Source organism: Rhinatrema bivittatum, chromosome 3 (assembly GCF_901001135.1).
Source record: "Rhinatrema bivittatum chromosome 3, aRhiBiv1.1, whole genome shotgun sequence".
Taxonomy (NCBI): domain Eukaryota; kingdom Metazoa; phylum Chordata; class Amphibia; order Gymnophiona; family Rhinatrematidae; genus Rhinatrema; species Rhinatrema bivittatum.
The window spans coordinates 278811200-278833387 of record NC_042617.1 but is presented as its reverse complement, the minus strand read 5'-3'; the positions used below and the strand labels follow the sequence as shown (position 1 = coordinate 278833387).

Genomic DNA, 22188 nt, shown 5'->3' with positions numbered 1-22188 from the left:
TGTATTCAGGACCCTGCCAGTTCAGCCTTGTGAGTGCTATTATCACTTCCACCATCTTGCTGATGGAACCGCCGGTGTACCCCATGCCTCGGGCCATTACCGTGCTCATCCCAGCTACCTTTCTACACGCCGGAGTAAGTACCGTCATCTACTTCACTTTGCTGACCTTCTGTACCTCTCTGAACTACTACTCGTTGATCCTCGGCATACCCCGCGCTGTGGGCCACTACCGGATCCATCCTGAGGGATGTCATCTAGAGAGGAGTTTCCTAGCATACCCCACTCTGCGGGCCACTACCAGGTATATCAACATTGAGCAGCCTTACTACTCTGGACTGTGTCTTCTCTCCATGCTGTGGGTATCACCCACGATTCCAGTACAATAAAGTCTCTCAAATCTGTGCCCGTCTCAGCTGAGGCCACGCCCAACGTAGTGAGTCCCCACAGGGCTCCTCCCTGTGGGTGGAGTCAGCTCTCACTACGATCCAGCGTCCACAACCACACCAGATTATAACACCCACTTTTTTGCAATATCAGCTCTTCTCTGTCCTTGGTACAGAGCACTGCTAATTAACACCAACTCTGCATTCCAACTTCTTTACTGATAGTTGATTAGATGACTGAATGATATTTATATTTCATTTTCTCTCTTAGTTCCATTCAGTTAATTATAAATAGAAGAAAGATATAATAAAATTGTGAGCCACGTCTTTAGTAAAGTCTCTACCTATACTGGAAGCACTCTACACTGAATTCCTTCTGTTCTCCAATTCTTTCAACTCCTTTGAATCCTTAGATTGAAGATAGTCAAATCCTTCTTCAATCCCCAACTTAATTTCTCAGATCTTCCCACTGATGGTGGTTAGAATATATAGATCCAATAGTTTATCAGAACTGGGGGGCACGCGGGAGCCCACACAAGACAGACATCTGATTCTGTTCTCGCTTACCTCTTATTCCACTATTTTGAGATTTCAACATAACGATTTTCAGGCTCGGCAGAAATTTAATGATTTGACACTTTGAGATTTTAGGGAAAGGCCTGAAAGATTATTCAAGTTATGGGGCCACATTGGGAGCCAAGCGGCTCAAGAAAGACCCCTCCCTGCCTGAAAAGGCTTAAGCAAAATACAGAGCTTCCTGCGAGTGAAAAGGTGCTGGCCGAGCTGCAAAGAATCAAGGAACTGGTAGAACAACATTTTGTTATTTGTGGGTGGATCCTTGGGCCGGTGGCAGATGACCACACCCCCGGGGGAAGATCCCAAGAGAGACCACCGGTCAGGCTCAGAGTATGGAGACAGACACACACTAGCACCCCTAAACTGCTTATCTCTTAGTGTCTTCCTTCTGTACATATGTATATATTTACAAACCTCGTTGATTATTTAATGCAAATTTCCCCTTGTTATTCACACCCTCATTTATTCATTTGTTAACTTGTTTTATTTGTTCAATTTAAAGCGCCATGCCTGGCGTTTGTTTGTGTTACACTGTAAACCGATGTGATATCCTGGATGAATGTCGGTATATAAAAATTTTAAATAAATAAATAAATAGTTCTTTTATTAAACAGTATAGTGAACCACCAGAGGTGGCAGTAGTGAGCTGGAAGAGCCCGGCTGGGCTGTAGTCCCTCAGGCACTGGAACAGCGATCCCAGAAAGGCTGAGCTGTAAAGAAACTGAGACAGTGAGTAGGCAGAGTACGCAGAGTTCAGGAACAGAACCTTGATGGTAACACTCACACTGCAGTCTCTTAGAAGCAGCCCAGGAGCTGGAATGAAGTAGGCCCTCGAGGAGCGAGTACCTGGTTCCAGGGAAAGCTCTGAGAGAGAGATGATAACTCACTGGTGTTGTAGGCAGCGGTGACTTCCTGGCAGAAGTTATATTCAGTAGCAGGTCTGGGAACGTGGGCCCTCGAGGAGCGAGTACCGGTTCCAGACTGCGAACTGAAAAGTAAAAGAGAGAGCGAGGCCCCCGAGGAGTGGGTACCCCTAGTAAAGTCAGAGGAGGCAGAGTAGCAAGGTACGCGGAGAGCGAATCCCATCCACAGAGACACCTGGAGGCAGCTAGGTAGGAAACCCTATGCTAACTCGATTAGTTAGCGAAATGAAAGACCTTTAAATATCCGGGTCCCCTTACCTGGGCAAGCAAGCGACCCATTCCTGCTTCCCCAGTAACGTGTTAAACCTGGTACCTTGATTGAGATTGTGTGTGCACGCAGTGTGGTGCTGTGCTGGTGCCTCCATCCCTGCTGCCAGTCTGGAAATCCAAATCCCCCCGTCGCCACCTCTTGCTGCCAACGCTGACCACTGCAGCAACGGCCTGCTCTCCTGGCGCCCCCTCACACCGCCAACGCCGAGTTCCACGCCCGGTTCCCTAGGCTTGCGCCTCTGCCGCAAATTTAAAGGGCCAGGGCGGGAAAATCTCCTGTGCCCCACAAAGATGATGTCAGGCAGGGTGGGTATATATACCCTGCCCTGCTACCAGCACTTCGCCTCAGCAACAGGTCCTGCTCATTCATGAGTGCGAGTTGTCTGTGTTCCTGATCTCTGCCTTGATCCAGCGATCCTGCCTTGCTTCCTATTCCTGATTCCAGCATTCCTGTTCCTTGTCTCCAGTCCCTGCCTTGCTCCTCGTCCCAACAGATTGATCTTTTGGTTCTGACCCTGTGTTGCGACCGTCGCTGCTCGACGCCCTCACTCCACACTCTTTACCTCTGTGGCGACTCCCTCCGGGTCTGATGGACGCTTTGCTGCCGCGGAGTCTTCTTACCGCCTCCCTCCGGCGTCCACGGATCGGCATGATGCTGTGGTTCCGCCAAGTTCCTGATGACGTAGGGCGCGCGCGTGCTCCCATTGATGTAGCAGCAAGGGCGCGAACCTCGGGGGCGTCCCCCGGGATAACGTTATCCGCTTCCAATATAAAAGGTCTCAGAATTTGCTAACGAATCGAGTTAGCAAGGATTCGTCCAAGCTACTCTGCCTCCTCGGACTTACCAGGGGTATCCGCTCTTCGGGGGCCTCGTTCTCTTTCCTCTATTTCAGATTGCAGATAGGAACTGGTACTCGCTCCTCGAGGGCCCATGTTCCTAAATACTCTGAAGATTCTCTACTGCCTGGAAGCTATCACAGATACAGACAATTGTGAGTTACCATCTCTCTCTCAGAGCTTTCGCTGGAACCAGGTACTCGCTCCTCGAAGGCCTAATCCTTTCCAGCTACTGAGCCTCCTTAAGACCTTATGTGAGTTTTGTCATCTAGTTCTGGCTATGAACACAGCATACCCTGTCTACTCACTATCTATAGTTTTTCTACAGCTCAACATCCCTGGGATCGCGGTTCCATTTCCTGAGGGACTTCAGCCCTCCGGGGCATAGCAGCTCACTACTGCCACCTCTGGTGGTTCTACTAACCTGTCTAATAAAAGAACTATCTGTGTCTGTCTCCATATCCAAGCCTAGCCGGTGGTCCCTCTCAGGATATCCTCCTGGGGGCGCTGTCATCTTGCCATCGGCCCAAGGATCACCTATCTACATTCCTCTACAGCCGAATGCCCTCTCCAAGCACTCCGCTGGTATCAGATTACTACTCCTCCTTCCACAGGAGCCCAGTTCATAACAAATTGCTAACACCCCAGCTCTAACACAGAGCTTTACTTCAAGATTGCTAACTCCTCCCTTCTCGAAGAGTAGAGCATAACAGATTGCTAACTCCTCCTTCCATGGGAGCTGATTCCTAACAGATCGCTAACTCCTCCCTCTTCAGGAGCTGAGCATAACAGATTCATAACACCCTGCCTGCCTGACTCCGCTTGACCTCTGCCTTCCTTGACTCTTGCCTGGTATCTCGACTCTTGTTGATCTCCACCTGCCCTGACAATCTGCTGGCATCCCGACTCCACTTGTTCAGTGCCTGTCCTGACCTCTAGCCTGTTCCTGGTTCTGCTTGTCTGCTGCCTGCCTCGACCCCTGCTCGCCCGACTAAGCTTCAGCTTCATCCTCTGGTTCCACGCCTTGAGAGACCCCCGCCTAAGCCCTGCTGGCCCCGGTACCCAAGGGCTCAACCTGTGGGGAACGAGGGCTGGTATAGTTGAAGGTCCAGTTGGGTCTTCCTCACCCATACCACTTCCCGATGATGAGGACCAATAGGGGGCCCACTCCTGGTGATAGCGTCCACTCGTCTCATCTCAAGGGTTCACTTCCTCAACATATATATTTTCTCTGTTTAGTTACATAAAATATAATGTCCCCCTCTCAACATTGCCTTAGCAGCCTGCAAAAACAAAATTGGGTTGTCCAAGTGTTGTACTATTACGTCTCATGTATTCCAACCATTTTGATTTAGATAGTCTTGAAACCTGGCGTCAATTGCTAAAGTAAGGGAACCTTCATTGGCACTGCAATACTTCTCCTTCACCTTTGATCAACCCAATCCAGATTGGAGCATGATCTGAAGTCCTTCTCTGAAGGATGGAGTAGCCTCCAGGCATTTATAACTTGTAATCCCTCCTCCAAAAAAATAATACTCCTATCTGCCTTCATCTTATCTGCTTGAACATGATGGGGTTTTATCCATAACTGGATCTCTGATCCAATTAAAATCACTACCTAGTACAAGCCCCTCCTCCACATATGGATAAAGAAGTTTATGAATTTCTACAAAAAAAAGAGTTCTCACATTTGATAGGTGCATAAATATTACACAAAACTATCGGTTTGTGGTACAACTCAGCAACCAAAATCACATAATGACCTCTTGGGACATTAATTTCCCTTTTATATTATTGGAATGTTCTTAGGAATCAATATAGCAACCCCTGCCGATCTAGTGCTCACAGAGTAAACTTAACATCTCTCACCCACCATCTTTTTAACTTTTGATGTTTTGTATGGTTTAGTTGAGTCTCCTGGAGAAAAATCATACCAACTCTTTTCTTATTCAAGGCTGCTAGAATCTTAGATCTCTTAATCGCTGAATTGATACCACTCACATTCCACAACAATATTTTCACATCATTTAAAGGTTTCATTTTACCCCATTATAACAAAATAAAATAATACCGCAATTCTGCATACTTTCATTTTTAAGTGCGGATCCTCCCAGCATAGACCCCCACCCAATACTTCCACTCTTGTAACCCTTCTGTTATGACCGTCGGCCATGGCCGCCCACGGTCGACCTAACTCACGTCATGTCATACCCTGGCCCTCCACTCCGAGTGAACTCGCGGCTGTGGCCAGCTGCTACCACAGTGTTCCTCCTGGCTCTCCATCCTCCACGTGGTGGCTGGGATGCCGCCGATCAATGCTCTGACTCTGGGCCTCCTTAGGCGGGTGGGTGCGCATGCTGTCTGTCCTCCCTTTAAAGGCCCAATGGTGGGGACTCCAGGGACATCCCTGGCTGATGACATTACAAACTGAGATACTTAAGCACCTCCTTTGGCCTACGCTAACCGACTTGGCAACGAGTTCCCTGAGCTCCTCTGGTGCTTGTTCCTGCTCTTCGGACCTGCGGTTCCTGCCTTAGATTTCTACTCTTGACGGTGGACTCTGATTCTGGGTACCCGGTCCTTGGGGGCCCACTCTGTGCTTCCATTACTGGGCTCCATCTCCACGCTTCCCCGCTCCTCGGGGTAGCCGCTGCACTACCTTGCCAGAGATCCTGCTTCTACACTTCCCCGCTCCTCAGGGTAGCCTCAGCGCTACCTTGCCAGAGATCCTGTCTTTACGCTTCCCCGCTCCTCGGGGTAGTCTCAGCGCCTTTATACCAGTGACCCTATCTCCACGCTTCTCCGCTCCTCAGGGCAGCCTCAAAGTTACCATCTCAGGGATCCTGTCACCGCACTCCCCGTTCCTCGGGGCCTGCCCTGTGCGCTTCTGCATTGGAGATCCTTCCTCTGGTATATCCTTTCTCCAGACCTGCCCAGCACTGCGATATCATTGAACTGACTCTCTCAGTCCCCGCTCCTCAGGGCACCCCGCAGTACTGCTGCTGTGCAGGCGCCTGCGATCACGTGACTGTGACGCAGACAGTTCTTCTAAACCTCCTCTCTCCGGGGCCACAGCCATGGTCCTGTTGCCTGTGTTTCCAGTCAACCTTGCCTCCCGTCGATGGGAACCTGTGGGGCCCAACCCCTCAGGTAGCATCAACTCCCACCTCGGGCCAAGAGTCCATGAAACCTACAAAACCTAACAGATTGCCAAGTCCATGGACCCAGCAGAGGTCTCAGCTATCCAGGCCATTCCTGGCCTGGCAAAAAGGATCAGCGAACAACAAAAATTCCTGGAGACACTAGCAGCTACAGTAGACAATTTGGGTATCCGATTGGATGCCGCCATGACAGTAACCACAACGTCTCCCAAGCTCAACGCTTCTACCTCTATGCCGGTGCCTCGGCCGACCGTTCCATTGCAGGCACCTCCACACTTCTCTGGAAACCCACCGATGTACAGAGGTTTCTTGAGCCAATGTAACATGCACTTCTGCCTGTAACCGGCTTATTTCCCGGACGTGATTACCAAGACCACCTACATTCTTTCTCTCCTGGATGGCAAGGCCTTAGCCTGGGCTTCACCCCTCTGGGAGCATGCTGACCGGTTCTTCGTGACCTGCCCTTGCCTTGCATTATTTCACTCTGTCTTTGACAACCCTGGCAGAAAATCAGCTTCCGGATCTACGCTTCTCCGACAGGGCACCCGGCCCTTGGCAGATTACGTTATAGAATTCCGGACTCTCGCGTCAGAACTCCACTGGGATCCTGACTGCCTTCGATCCATTTTTCTAGAGGAACTGAGCTCTCAAATCAAAGATGAGTTGGCGGCCCACGAATTGCCTGTATCTTTGGACTCTTTAATAGATCTTGCTGGGCGGATTGACCGCCGTCTCCAGGAGCGTTCACAGGAGACCAGAGCTTCCAGAAGATCTACGCCAAGCTCGTCCCGCATTCAACGCTCTTCTTCCCCCAGGCTGGACATGGCTCAGATCAAGGCTGAGGAAGAACCTATGCAAATGGATCGGAACAGGCTTTCGCCCAAGGAACGCCGCTGCCGCCAACAATCCGGCCTCTGCTTATATTTTGGCAAATCCAGACATGCCTTAGCTACATACCCCGTCTGTCCGGGAAACTCCCAGGCCTACATTATCAGGAGGACTGCTCCTAGGCCTGACTTCTTCTCCTCCATTGACTCTGCCCGTCTCTGTCAAGCTGGACAATCAGGAGTTCCATATCCTGGCTCTTGTGGACTCTGGTGCTAGTGGAAATTTTATTTTAAAACAATTGACGGAGCACCTCCGGATTCCCACCATCCACTCCCCAGTACCTCTACTCCTTTCTTCCATTCACAGAGAGCCACTGCCTGGTCAGGTCACCCATACAATGGTTCCTATTTGCCTCTGCACCGGGTCCCTGCACGTGGAGTCCATCTCCTTCCACATTCTGGACAAGGCCATACATCCTGTGATCTTAGGACTACAATGGTTACAACAGCACACCCCCGTTTGACTAGGCCACCTTACAACTTTCCTGCTGGGTACCTCCTGCCACGCCAACCATCTGGAGCCCGTCTCGCCTTTGCCTTGCCTTGGTACTTCACTTTCTCTTCCAGGTCTTCCAACTCAATACTCTGCTTATGCTGATGTATTTTCCAAAAAGGCCGCAGACACTCTGCCTCCGCATCGTACTTACGATTGCGCAATCAACTTGTTGCCCAACACTGAGCCTCCTCGGGGCAAGATTTACCCATTATCGCTCACAGAGACTCAGGCCATGTTGGAGTACATCCGCGAGAACCTGGCTAAGGGGTTCATTCAATCCTCCAAGTCTCCCGCTGGAGCAGGATTTTTCTTTGTAGGGAAAAAGGATGGATCGCTACGTCCCTGCATCAACTACAGGCTTTAAACGAGATCACCCTGAAAGACTGCTATCCACTACCTTTAATTTCTGAACTTGGCTCCAGGGAGCGAAAATCTTCTCCAAATTAGACCTCAGGGAGCCTATAATTTAGTTCGAATCTGCAAAGGAGATGAATGGAAGACAGCTTTTAACACTTGAGACGGCCACTTTGAATACCTTGTGATGCTGTTTGGCCTTTGCAATGCCCCAGCTGTCTTCCAGAATTTGATGAATGAGGTCTTCAGGTATATGTTATACCAATGTGTTGTGGTGTAACTTGACGACATCTGTAAAGATCTACAGAGCCACCGTCACGATGTCGCCCGCATCCTCCAGCATCTACGAGACAACCAGCTATATGCCAGACTCGAAAAGTGTTCTTTCGAGCAGTCAAGGTTTCATAATGGACCCTCAGAAGTTGAAAAGCATCCGAGATTGACCTCAGTCTACAAGCCTTTGGTCCTTACAAAGATTCCTTGGCTTTGCCAATTACTACTGGTCCTTCATTCATCATTACTCCACTCTGACCGCACCCCTCACGGCAATGACTTGCAAGGGGCTAATCCTTCCCATTGGTCACCTGAGGCCATGACCGCTTTCCAGGATCTCAAGACCGCCTTTCTCCGTGAGCCGTGTCTCCGTCATCCGGATCCCAGATGCCCATTCATCGTCGAGGTCAATGCCTCTGACATAGGTGTAGGGGCGGTCCTAAGCCAGTACTCGACTACTCATAGCCTACACCCATGCTCCTTCTTTTCCAGACGCTTCTCCCCCATGGAGCGGAACTACGCTATAGGGGATAAGGAGCTGCTGGCTATTAAGCTAGCCTTTGAGGAATGGCGTCCCTGGCTCTAGGGAGCCCAGCATCAGATCACAGTGTATACAGACCACAAAAACCTCGACTATTTACACCATGTGCAATGACTGAATCACCATCAGGCCCCACTGGGCCCTTTTTTACCCGATTTAACTTCTTGCTGTGCTACCGACCGGCCAACAAGAATTGCCGGGCTAATGCCCTCTCCAGGTCCTTTGTTCCGGAGGATGTTCCAGACTCTCCATGGCATATAATTGACCCTGCTAAGGTCATCCTGTCTGCCACCTGTCCAGTCCCACCTGGGAAGACGGTGGTCCCTCATCAGCTACGCTGGAGAGTCGTCCATTGGGCTCCTGACTTCCTTACCGCAGGACACCCTGGACAGTCCAGAATGCTGGCCACTCTCCAGCAGTTTTATTGGTGCCCTACCATGAAGAAGGATGCACAGGCTTATGTGGAGTCTTGTCCTCTTGCGCACGCCACATGCCTCCAGTGGCGTGCCCATGGGGACTCTTGCAACCTCTGCCTATCCCTAGTGAGCCATGGACCCATATCGCGACTGATTTTATTGTGGACCTTCCTCCCTCCAGGAGCAACAACACCATTTGGGGCACTGTAGACTGCTTTTCCAAAATGGCCCACTTCGTGGCTCTGTCTGGTCTTCCATTGGCACCTCAGCTCGCACAATTGTTCATCCGCCACATGTTCCGGCTCCACGGTCTTACAAAACATATCCTTTCAGACCCTGGAGTCCAGTTTATGGCCCGATTCTGGAGGTCCCTCTGCAAAAAGTTCAACGTCTCCCTAGATTTTACCTCCGCTTATCACTCCCAAGCCAATGGGCAAGCGGAAAGAACTAACAGGACTCTTAAACAATTTCTTCAGGCCTATGTTAACCTTCGGCAAAATGATTGGTCCGACCTCCTTCCCTGGGCTGAGTTCGACTTGAATTCACTCCCATCTTCATCCACTGGTTCATCACCTTTCCAGGTAGTTTATGGACGTCAGCCTCTCCCGCCACTACCGCTTCCATTATCTGATCCCTCACCAGCGGCCCAATCTACCGCCTAGTAGTTACATTGACTCTAGTACAGCACGAAACAGTTGCTACAGCAAGCAGCCCAAAGGGCTAAAAGGATCTTTGATGCTCATCATCGTGAAGCTCCCCAGTTTAAACCGGGCGACAAGGTTTGGCTCAGCTTCTGGTTTATCCGTCTCAAGCTTCCTTCGTCTTGCTTTGCTCCCAGGTACATCGGTCCCTTCCCGGTGCTCCGTCGTTTGGGTCCAGTCACGTGCAAACTCCGGCTTCCTCTTCTCTCAAGATTCACAACGCCTTCCATGTATCCTTACTAAAATCTTTAGTATTGTCTGGATTCTCCAAGAAGCCACCGGATGCTCAACCATTGTCATCCGAAGCGGACTTGACATACCAAGTTCAAGACATCCTGGATGTGTGGAAACGTGGAAAGAAATGGGAGTACCTCCTGTCTTGGGAAGGCTTTGGATCGGAAGAAAACAGCTGGGAGCCTGCCACCATTTGTTAGAAATCCCCCTCAGTAAAGGGAGGAGTTAGCAATCTGTTATAAATCCCCTCCTGTAGAGGGAGGAGTTAGCAATCTGTTACTAATCTCCCTTAGTAGAAGGAGGAGTTAGCACTCTGTTATAAATCTGATAGCGATCTGTTCCTCCAGAGGGAAGGAGTAGCAATCTGTTATCGGTGACGCCGCCAGGAGGGCGGAGTCAGCAATCTGCTATTGATGCTGCTCCCCAAGGAGGAGTTAATAATCCATTGTGGGTTGGCTCCCACAGAGTGGCAGTGTAAGGAATAACACTTAATGTAAATTGGTGGATCCCTGGGCCGATGGCAGATGACAACGCCCCCAGGAGGATATCCTAAGAGGGACCACTGGCTAGGCTGGAGTATGGAGACAAACACAGATAGTTCTTTATTAGACAGGCAGTAGAACCACCAGAGGTGGCAGTAGTGAGCTGATGTGCCCGGCAAGGCTGAAGTCCCTCAGATACTGGAATTGCGGTCTCTGAGTTGCTGAGCTGTAGAGAGGGACTATAGGTAGTGAGTAGACAGGGTATGCTGGATACATAACCAGTAATAGATGTTACACTCACAATTGTAGATATCAGTAATGACTTCTATGCAACAGAGAGTCTTCAATATATTCAGGATCAGGAGCCGTAGGCAAGTACTGGTTCCTATATGCAGTCTGGAATGAGAACTCACAATATCTGTGTATGAGATGGCTTATGGAAAGGAAGAGAGTCTTTGGAGAGTTTTAGGAACATAGGCCCTCGTGGAGCAAGTACCGGTTCCTATCTGCAAGCTATAATAGAATTCGCAGGATATAGATATATGATAGCTTCTGATATAGAAGAGAATTGAGAAGGGATATAGGAACATGGGCCCTCGTGGAGCAAGTACCGGTTCCTATCTGCAATCATAACTCACGATCTCTGTACCTGCAATAACGTCTTAGACAGAAGGGAGTCTTCAGAGATTAGGAACATAGGCCCTCGTGGAGCGAGTACCAGTTCCTATCTGTATTAGAACTCACAGTATTCACGTCTGTGATCGCTTCCAGGTAGTAGGAGTCTTCTGAGCATTCAGGGACGTAGGCCCTTATGGAGCAAGTACCGGATCCAGTCTTCCTATCTGAAATCAAGAAGAGAGAGAGCGGAGCCCCCGAGGAGCGGGCACCCCTAGGTAAGTTGGTGGAGGCAGAGTAGCAGAGAACGAATTCCCCGAGTGCAAGTAGTCTTGGACAGCCAAAGCTAGTCCAACAGAGTCCCTTGCTAACTCCCTTATGAGTTGAAAAAAAGAACTTTTAAAGTGGAAGCGGATGACGTCACTACGGGGGGACGCCCCCAAGATTCGCGTCCTTGCTGGTACATCTCTGGAGCGCGCGCGCACGCCCTTATGTCATCAGGAACATGGCGGATCTGCAGCGTCAGGCCAGCCCGGGGATACCAGGAAGTACGGCGAGGAGAAGCTGCGGCAGCATCTGTCTGTCAGAGCCAAAGAAGGAGTCGCCACTAAGGTAGAGAGGGTGGAGCGAGGGCGAGAACAGGCACGAATGCAACACCATTATCCTTGATAAGGACCTCATCAAGCAATTTAATGCCACACGTCCTCAAAAACACAAATCCCTGGGGGGGGGGGCCCTTAGGAAGGGGGTACTATTATGACCGTTGGTTGCGGCCGCCCGCGGTTGACCCAACTCATGTCATGTCATGCCTGGCCCTCCACTTCGGGTGAACTCACGGCTGTGGCCAGCCACTACCGCCGTGTTCCTCCTGGCTCTCCGTGCTCCACGTGACTGCTGGGCCGCCGACCAACGCTCTGACTCTGAGCCTCCTTAGGCAGGCGCGCGCGTGCGCCATCCATCCTCCCTTTAAAGGCACAATGGCGGGAACTCCAGGGGTTGTCCCCAGCTGATGACATCACAAGCCTGAGATACTTAAGCACCTCCTTTGGCCTACGCTAACCGCCTTGGCAACGAGTTCCATGAGATCCTCTGGTGCTTGTTCCTGCTCTTCAGACCTGCGGTTCCTGCCTTGGATTTCTACTCTCTGACGGTGGACTCTGACTCTGGCTACCCGCTCCTCGGGGGCCCGCTCTGCGCTTCCATTATTGGGACTCTGTCTCCGCACTTCCCCACTCCTCGGGGTAGCCGCTGCACTACCTTGCTAGAGATCCTGCCTCTATGCTTCCCCACTCCTCGGGGTAGCCTCAGTGCTACTACACCAGAGATCCTGTCTCTACATATCCCCGCTCCTCAGGGTAGCCTCAGCGTTACTACACCAGAAATCCTGCCTCTACGCTTCCCCTTCCTAGGGGTAGCCTCAGTGCTACCTTGCCAGAGATCCTGTCTCTACGCTTCCCCGCTCCTCGGGCTAGTCTCAGCGCCTTTATACCAGTGACCCTGTCTCCACGCTTCTCTGCTCCTTGGGACAGCCTCAGCGTTACCACCTCAGGGGTCCTGTCTCCACACTCCCCGTTCCTCAGGGCCTGCCCTGTGCGCTTCTGCATTGCAGATCCTTCCTCCTGGTATATCCTTCCTCCAGACCTGCCCAGCACTGCGATATCATTGAACTGATTCTCTCCTCGGGGCACACCGCAGTACTGCTGCTGTGCAGGCGCCTGCGATCATGTGGCTGTGATGCAGGCAGTTCTTCTAAACCTCCTCTCTCCGGGGCCACAGCCGTGATCCTGTTGCCTGTGTTTCCAGTCAACCTCACCTCCCGACAGTGGAGACCTGTGGGGCCCAACGCCTCAGGTAGTGTCAACTCCCACCTCGGGCCAAGGGTCCACGAAACCTACAAAACCTAACACCTTCAACAGCTTTGAGTGGATATGTGTGTGAGTATGTTATTAGCTTTAAGTAGTGGGTATTTGATGTGTCTGCTGTTTTGATATATTTACAGACCCAAGGAAATGGATCTTCTCTGCAGCTGAGATTTTCACTTGGCTTTGAGTGTATTATGAGTACTTTTAATTAAATTAGACAGTCTAAAAGCCTAAAAATAATTAAACAGGCTTTGAAATGTATATAGTAAGAGGATGAGGATCATGGCAGTATCAGTGGTAAATGTATGATTCTTGCTGTATTTTTTTGTGATTTTAGCTCCTTTCCCCAGGATGCTTCTCCCCGAGCCTCATTCCTCCCCTTCCCTAGGTAATCACAACCACCTATGAACTGTATCCTTACTGATTTGTAAATTTCCCAAGGCAAAACTCCAGTTACCGTGTAAATGCTGTTCAGATCCAAACATGAGGAAAGTAAATGTGAGATATTCGGTCCTCTTTAGATAATGTTTTTTAAATGATTGAATTATAAATGTATGCAGAAGATGCACAAATGGACAGTAGCCAGGGTTGAAGCCTTGACGATTGGCACTACTACTACGCACAGGTTTCAGACTTGTGCTAATTCAATCCCTTTTGGTGTCTGTATTCGTGTTTGGGAAATTAAAATTTTTTTAATGAGTTTCTAAATTATTGGATGTTCTGAAATGTCTTCTTTATTGATAGTATGGTTTTACTATTATGATTGATGTTTTATATTTCTTAATTTTGTTTGATGATTATGAGGTGATGGTTGTTATAAGAGAAGGACGATAGGAAAAAAGAGAAGGACTGGGGAAAGAGGATGACAGAAAGATAAATGTTCAGGGATGGGAAGCAGAGATAAGGGAAATGGGGAGGATAGCTGGGAAAGGGGAGTGATGGGAGGTGCAAGAGATTGAGTAGTTAGGCTGGAGTTGGAACTGGGTGACAACAGAGAAAAAATTGCAGGAGTAATCAAATAGTATAGAGAGGAAGAGAGGCTGGGAAGAATAGAGAAAAATGGAAGCAGAGGAGAGAAAAGGCTGTAGGGAAAGAAAGTGTGGGAGGAAGGAGAGTAGACAAAAGAGAAAAAAAAATAAACAAACGTGAAAAATGAAATGGAGAAAAGTATGAAAGAAACGTAAAAATGGAATAAAATAAAATATTCATGCACTCAGGTTGGAAACCACTTTATTTGTGTGTTAAATAGTTTTACATATTAAATAATGCAAATTGTATGCAAACGTGCCACGGAATTTAAAAAATCTTTGCTGAAGAATTTTCAAACTCTTGAACGGAGGGGGCAGGAAACTAAGGGCTTTGCCTATAATCCCTGGGGCTTGGAGACCAGAAACAGCAGCCGCCCTGGCAGTAAACTACTGTGTCCCGCTAGCAGGCCAGAAACGTGATCTGAACCTCACCTGCTAAGCCCCAGAATTTGCAGCCTTCTCTTTTGCACCCCTTTTACCACTTCAGGTTATACTTTGGCAACAGGCGTACAAACGGCGAGGCCGAGAAAGTTTCTCGCGGCGGGCTGGATGGAGATGTGGCAGTCGCTGGGGGCCGGCGCACAGGGGGTTAAAGGCAGCGGCAGCTCGCAGCCTATGGCAGGGTCGGGCCCCGCCCCTGGAGCTGGATGCCGGAAGCTTTACAGCCGGGGCAGGAAGCGCTGTGTGCGGGGCTGGAGGCTGCCCTATAATAACCGAGCGCAGGCTTAACCTGCCAGCTCGCTGCGAGTTAGCGCGAGGGTTGGTCCTGGTTCCCCTGCCAGGCTGGAGTTTGCTGTGCCCAGAAGAGTCAGAAGGTGAGCGTTAGCGGAGATGGGTTTTGATTTCTTTTTTTTTTTCCCCTTCCTTTTTGCTATCCAGTTCTCATTAGGGGAATCCTGGTGCTTAGCCACTTATCAGGGAGCTGTCATGAATGGTCTTTGTCATTTCTCATCGTGCTGGTAGCGGATGTTACTTTATTGTTTATTTACCAGAATTTATTTTCTGCTGATTCTGATTACTGTTAGTAAGAATTTATCATTCAACGGATATTCTTATTAATAGTTTTAAGTGCATACTATGGGGCCGATGTAATAAGACCCATGGCAAAACAGGTGCTTGTTATGTGTGCGGGTTTTGATTACCGTGCGTGGCTGAAGGTGCCACTTCCGTGGGATGTAAAAAAACCCCCATAAATTATGCAAATGACTTGTGTGCAGAAATCCGCGCACGTATTGAAAATGCGTGTACCTAAACGTGCTACAAGGGCCTATGTAATAAGTGGCTGCATCTGTGGTCAAAACCTGTGCCGATACTCTGTGCATAAAAGCGAGCGAACTGGTCTCCCTATTAAGTGAAAGTATGACCCTGGAAAGAATTTTTAATATTTCAATTAACTGTGCTGCAGAAAATGGCAAATATTTTCATGGGTGATAATTCAGAATATTCTTGCTGCTCTTCTGGCCGTATATCTGTCCACTCAGGGAAGCACCTACTTCCGGCGCCGTGAAAAGCTGGCCACTCGGAAGGCGAGATAAGCGCTTAGCCAGGTGCTTTTCAGGCCGCTTGTGCTCTGTTCGTGGCAGAAAAATCTGAACGATCAGGTGCCCAGAAAGGTGCCTAGCCATTTGGGTACTCAACTAGTTGCTTAGTTGCTCGCATATCTGCACAATCGGACACCCAGAAAGCTGCCTAAACTACTATTGCTGCTCGGGGTACAACCAAGTAAGCACCTAGCTAAGTGCTGGAGTGGCAATGGTAGCTAGGTGTTTTTCTGGGCACCCAACAGCATACATTCGCTACCCAGTAAAGTGCCTAGCCTTTCTGGGTGCCTAGCTATTGTTGCCGCTCAGGCACTGAGCTAGGCGCTTATTTGGTCGCAAATGTATACATTCCAATGCCCAGAAAAGTGCCTAGATAAGCTGGCCACTCAGACACCGAGATATGCGCTCAGGAGGTTTTCAAGATGCTCAGATGCAGACATAGGTCCCCCAAGTTGGTGCTGACACTTAACTTGTTCACTGACCATGGCAGTAAAAAACCTGCACTAGCCGGCTCCCTGCATTGCCTATGATTAGCTAATCGCCTTGTTAGCATGCATTCGAGCAGGAAAAACTGCGGATCTGTAAGTGTGTTCATACATGCTTTTTTTTTTCCTGTGCACAAAACCCTTATTACATCCCCGTTCAGGGCTTTATGCGGGAAAACGCGCAATAACTTATTACATCGGCCCCTATGTGTGTAGTGCTGTACAGAAATACATAATGGACTGTCCCTTCTTGGATTTTATAGTCTAGTTAGACAAGACGCACAACATAACTCATAAGAACCTTTGAGTTAAGACTGCAAGGCCATAATTTAGAAGAATTAAAGTAGGAGGTAATAGGTAAGATTGAGAAGATCAAGTATCATGAAATATGACCTTAGGAGGTCTCTCTAACTATTTAAAGAAACCTCTGGTTATATGCGTTGTTACTAGTCAGCCTTTTTTATTTTGTGTGAAGAGGCATAGAATATCTATATCCCATTTCTGAGAAATAGATTACCAGTCTGGATCCCAGTTTGACAGATCTGTTGTATGTGCAAGAAGAACAAAAGTTCACGATATTAAAAGCAGCCTTAAGTATCTGGCCAGGATGTGCATTCTTTCCCAAATGCTGATGTGCTTCCAGCCCTGCACTCCCACATAAGACATGAATGAGTTGGAGAGCTATTTTCTTATGACTTCTCTGTAATTTGGGGCTTTTGCTAGCACTGAGAAAAGCTTTGATAGCAGCCCACAGTTATTTTTTGCCCATACTTTGGCAGCAGTTCACCTTTGAAGTTTCATCCTGAGCACCCTGCACTGTACCTCCCTTCTTGAGCAGAATTATAGCAAACCATAGAATGCAAAAATACACCCTGATCGTTTATGCCATAGGATTTCTACACACAGTGCTTAGTGGGAGCTACATCAGCCCAGTTTATGCTGCCTTCTGTGCTACTGTCTCTCTTGGACTGTGGAGACAGAAATTTCCTTTTCAGCTTTCTCCTCATCCTGTCTTAGACTGATCTCTGGTCCAGTTTTAGCAGTACCAGAAACACAGCTTGCGTTAAGAAGTTAGGTCCGGGGGAATTCTGCGCTACTAGAGTGCAGAATTCCCCTCTTGCACAGCTGCGCAGAAATCCTGTTTTCTGCTCAGAATTTGGAAGGCCCCAGTGTAAGGCAAGCGGAGCCCATCCCACTCATGGCAAAGGTGAAGCAGGAAAAATACAAAGAACCCAAACAATCACAGTCCTATAGGCAATAATCGCCAAAAAACAACAAAAGGACACTGTATTTACACTTCCAACGCTGTGACACTGTGTAATCTCAAAAGAAATGTCCTTATATATGATGAATCCGCATCAGCAAGCCTGACAACGGCAATGCGTGTATGCAAAGCCATCCGGTCTGATCGTCATTTGCGGTGTATTTTTTTTTATAAAGGCATGATGCTTTTGTAAATTCATAAAGCAGTTCAAAGGTGTGAATAGTCTGTCTGTTCCCGTAATAAATCAATGTTAGACCCGAATTAATATTAGACCCGACACCGGCCAGTGTTTTGTGACCCGTCAGTCGCTTCTTCAGGAGTCTAAATTGTTATAACTTACTGCAAACAAAGGAAAAGAGACTCAATATCTCACCAAAAATTGTGTAAAAACCAGTACTTAACTTTGATGTCATCTTCTTGGACAGAATCGTCTCAAAAGATTTTATACTGTAAACGGGACACAGACCGCCCTGAACCGGTTGTACCTTTAAATAGCCCGCGCTTTGTAAGACATATTCCATGATGACGTGTAACGCATCTCATCGCTATGGTAATGATTGAAAACAACTTAGCAAGAAATGACGTATGGAGCGTCTGGTTACTATAGTGATAGTTGAACGAACTTCACAAAAAAAACTTGCAGTTCAAGTGCCGAGTTGAGACCTTCTGGATCCATCGTTGCTCCGCTGTAATAAACGAGTGAAGTCCCCCCACCAATTCGGAGACAATTGTTCAAGGACACATGCTTTAAGGTCGTCAGAAGAATGTGCTTGTTGAATGAAATGGGATGTAAGAGGAGCCGTGAGAAGGCCCGTGGATATACACGATCGGTGTTCTATAAGGCGGGTTTTAAGAGCCCGCTTGGTTTTTCCCACTACCAAAGATTGCATGGGCATTGAATGAGGTAAATTACTCCTGTCGAACGGCAATCCGTGAACTTTCTCAAAATGAAAATAAAATTATGCCTCAAAAAATATAGAGCCAAAGTGCTAATCCATTATGTGGCAGACAGTGCATGCGCTCTTGTAATGACAGGTGGAAGGATAGTTGACTAATCAGAGTGAACCAATTGATTCTTTAAATTTGGCTCCTTATGAAAAAGCAAATCTTGGTGGTACTTGAAGTTCTTTATGAACTTGAAGGATGTGCCAATTTTGATAAATGATGCATTTCATTTTGAGTAAATTTTGCCTGGGTGTAGGCATGTTTAATACATCACTGGGGGTAACCCCTCACTTTGAAATGGTCACTCAGTATCTTAGCTTGTTGATATTCTTCAAGTGTAGTACAAAGTTGTCTTATACGAAAAAATTGACTGACTGGAAGATTCTCTTTGAGTGACCGCGGATGTGCACTATTAGGGGGTAATTTTCAAAGGAGTTACGCGCATAAATGTAACTACTATTGTAGCAATTTTCAAAAGCCATTTACTCACGTAAAGTGCACTTATGCGAATAAATCCTATGGACGATTCAATGGCATATATTGTAGCAATTTTCAAAAGCCCACTTACTCGAGTAAAGTGCATTTACATGCGTAAAACCCAGATTTACGCATGTAAATGCTTTTAAAAATCCGCCCCTTAAAGTGTAAGAATGTGTTGCTTGAAACAGGCTTGCGATAAATAGTAGTCTCAAAACCATCAACAATTTTCAGAATTTTAATATCCAAAAAATGAATCACAGATGTTTGAACCTCTGCTGTAAAATGTAAATGGGAACTCCGTCCATTGAGCCACGTGAGAAATTGTTGTAGCCTAGTACTGGTATCAGTCCAAAATGATAATATATCAATTATAGCGTTTCCACACTCTGATTTGTTGATCATATGGGTTGTTGTTGTAAATCCAACTTTCTTCAAAGGGTGCCATGTATAAGTTCACTAAATCAGTGGCCCCCATAGCCGTGCCACAGGTCTGCTGATAAAATGATCCTTCGAAAGCAAAAAAAGTTTTTCTTAGTGCTATTTCTAATAATGATAATAGAAAAGTAGAAGGAATCCTCTGTGGACATGGTCTGTCTTCAAAAAACTCAAAAGCTATTTGTACCATCTCATCCTGAGGGATGCTAGTGTAGAGGGCCTCTATATCGAGAGTCACCAGTAAAAACTGTGAGGTGTCTTCATGAAAATTATCCAAAAACTGTATCATTTCCTGAGAATCCCTAATGTTAAGATTTTTGTCTACGGACATATGGTGCTAGAAAATAATCAATAAATTTTGAAAGTTGCTCCGAAGGTGATTCTCTACTAGAGACTATTGGCCGGCCCGGAGGATTGGAAATGCTCTTGTGAATTTTTGGCAAATGATAAACTGGAACAACTGGATACTTTTTAAGCAAAAAAGAAATCTCATGAGCAGTGAGAACCTTTATCAATGCCTTCTTTTACAGTATATTCAATAATCTTAGAGATGTCCTCCGTGGGATCAGTTTGAAGGGCTTGGTAAAACCGTCGATCTTGAAGTTGACGTTGTGTTTCAGCCACATATTGAGTCCTATTCATTAATATAATTTTACCTCCTTTATCAGCTGGCTTGATTAGATTATGGTTCTGTTTGAAGTTCTCTCAAGGCTTGTGTTTCTGACTTCCTCAAATTAGAAAATGACTGATGGGAAGTAAACAAATTCCTTAAGTCCCGTAAAGTAGTTTGATAAAAGGTAAAAATCACAGGGTCCGCCGGGCCCGGTGGTAGCCACGTAGATTTATTTCTCAATATGGATAAATCTAGTCCACAAGGTGATTCTGCAAAATAATGTTTTATATATAGTTGACGAATAAACTTAAACTTAAAGCTATTTCAAGTTGAAATAAATCTGCTTTTGGTGTTTGGTATGAACGTAAGTCCTTTTTCAAGAATTTGCCTGTGTGGATGACAACAGAAATGCAGAAAGATTCCACTGTGTTTGACCAAGTCTGTCTGGCATAATTGGATTCATCCATCCACTGTCCCCCTCGCGACCGTGGGGGACGCCGGTAGCCACGGCCCTGGCCTAAAAAATGATTGTCTGCCGGAGTATCCTTCTTGGGCATAGAACTTAGAGTAGACATTAATTCATCCCCTGACAAGTCATCACTTCCGGAATCAAAAGTGACTTTATTAGATTTAGTCTTCGCCTTATCACTCATCTATGAATATACATAACCCTGATTGTAGTCCCGTTCATCCTGTTGGAATTTATCAAATTTCATTTTTTTCAAATCCTCTTTTAAATTTATCAAGGGATTCATTCAGGGTTTTAAGTTTTTCAGTATATGCGTTAAATTCCAAGGATGCAGTCAATCTTTCTTGGAGGGACTGGATTTCTACTTATATCTCTATATCTTTAGTCTATGCAGTTTAACAATAAGGATCATCAGATCTAAACTGCACTTATTAAGAATGGCATTCCAGTTCGCTAAGAATTCTGAGTCCTCTTTGTATAGATGTGGTTCTTTCAAGATTCGTAAGCCTCGTGGGATCCTCTGTTGACAATATTCAAGAAGAGTGTCCGCATGTAATGAAGTATGTATAGAACGACAGCTTAATTTATTATATGTGGCCCAGAAATTCAAATCTACTTGTCCTGTGGTGGTGGTGAATATGAAAGGTTTAAGTAGCAAAATTTGTATTTCGGCTTCAGAGAAGCTCAAAGTTTTCAGGGTATCTGTCCCAGCCATGGCTCGTATGATATAACAAGAAAAATACGAAGAACCCAAACAATCACAGTCCTATAGGCAATAATCGCAAAAAAACAAAAGAACACTGTATTTACACAGTGTCACAGCATTGGAAGTGTAATCTCAAAACAAATATCCTTGTATATGATGAAACTGCATCAGCAAGCCTGACAACGGCCATGCGTGTATGCAGAGCCGTCCGGTCTGATCGTCATTTTCGGTGTATTTTTTATAAAGGCATGATGCTTTGTAAATAAATTCATAAGGCAGTTCAAAGGTGTGAATAGTCTATCTGTTCCCGTAATAAATCAAGGTTAGACCCGAATTTTGAGATTACACAGTGTCCTTTTGTTGTTTTTTTGCGATTATTGCCTATAGGACTGTGATTGTTTGGGTTCTTTGTATTTTTCTTGTTATATCATACGAGCCATGGCTGGGACAGACACCCTGAAAAGAGGGAGCCTGAATGAGGTGTGTGTGTGAGAGAGAGGGAGCCTAAAGGGGGGGTGTGTGTGTGTGAGAGAGGGAGCCTGAAGAAGGGGGGGGGGGGTGTGAGAGAAAGAGGGAGCCTGTATGTAGGAGGCAGGTGTGGCAGTACTGGGAGTGGAGAGAGAGTGGAAGGCGTTGAGCCTAGAGAGAGAGAGAGAGAAGAGAGATATTGGCAGTTGGAGTTGGGGACTGAGAGGGCAAAGTGAAAGGAGAATGGCCAGGGGAGTAAGGAGAGAAGGTGGAAGACATACTCTTACAGTGAACTTCTAGGGAAAATCTGCTCAAAATATTTAAATCTCTGCATCTATAAGTAATAATGGTTTTTTCTGTATTGCATTTTAAATTAATTATTTAGAATGTCATGTATATTGTGTTACTCTGACCAGTATAAAGTATGCAGAATTCCCCCAGGAGTAAGAAGTGCTCTGAGGCACGAGATTGGAATTCAGATCCCACCCATCAGGTGTCTCTGACTAGTGACACCAACTTATTTCCTTCTAGCAGAGCCTTCAAACTTCTTGGAAAGGAGAAGGAATTGCAGTGAACACTGAGGGATGAAGGTCCCAGAGATATGAGTACAATTGCCTGCTGCCCAAGTTAGGGTTGCTAACTGGCTCCATTTTTTTTTTTTCAGGACAGGCTGATTCAGTCTAGCTTTTACTACGCTGCATGCATACATTTATAGTCCTGCTTTTCTTAGTGAAGTCCGTAGG

At 47.0% G+C, this 22188-nt stretch overlaps 1 protein-coding gene across 1 annotated transcript in view; it reads left to right on the top strand.

The window, feature by feature from the left end:
* The first annotated feature begins 14692 nt into the window (after nucleotides 1-14692).
* Nucleotides 14693-22188, top strand: part of LOC115087501 (inositol polyphosphate 1-phosphatase-like) — a 46155-nt gene continuing 38659 nt past the window's right edge. Inside the window, exon 1 of the mRNA XM_029594787.1 lies at nucleotides 14693-14854. The gene's annotated coding sequence lies outside the window, so the exon portion shown is untranslated. The remainder of the gene's footprint in view (nucleotides 14855-22188) is intronic.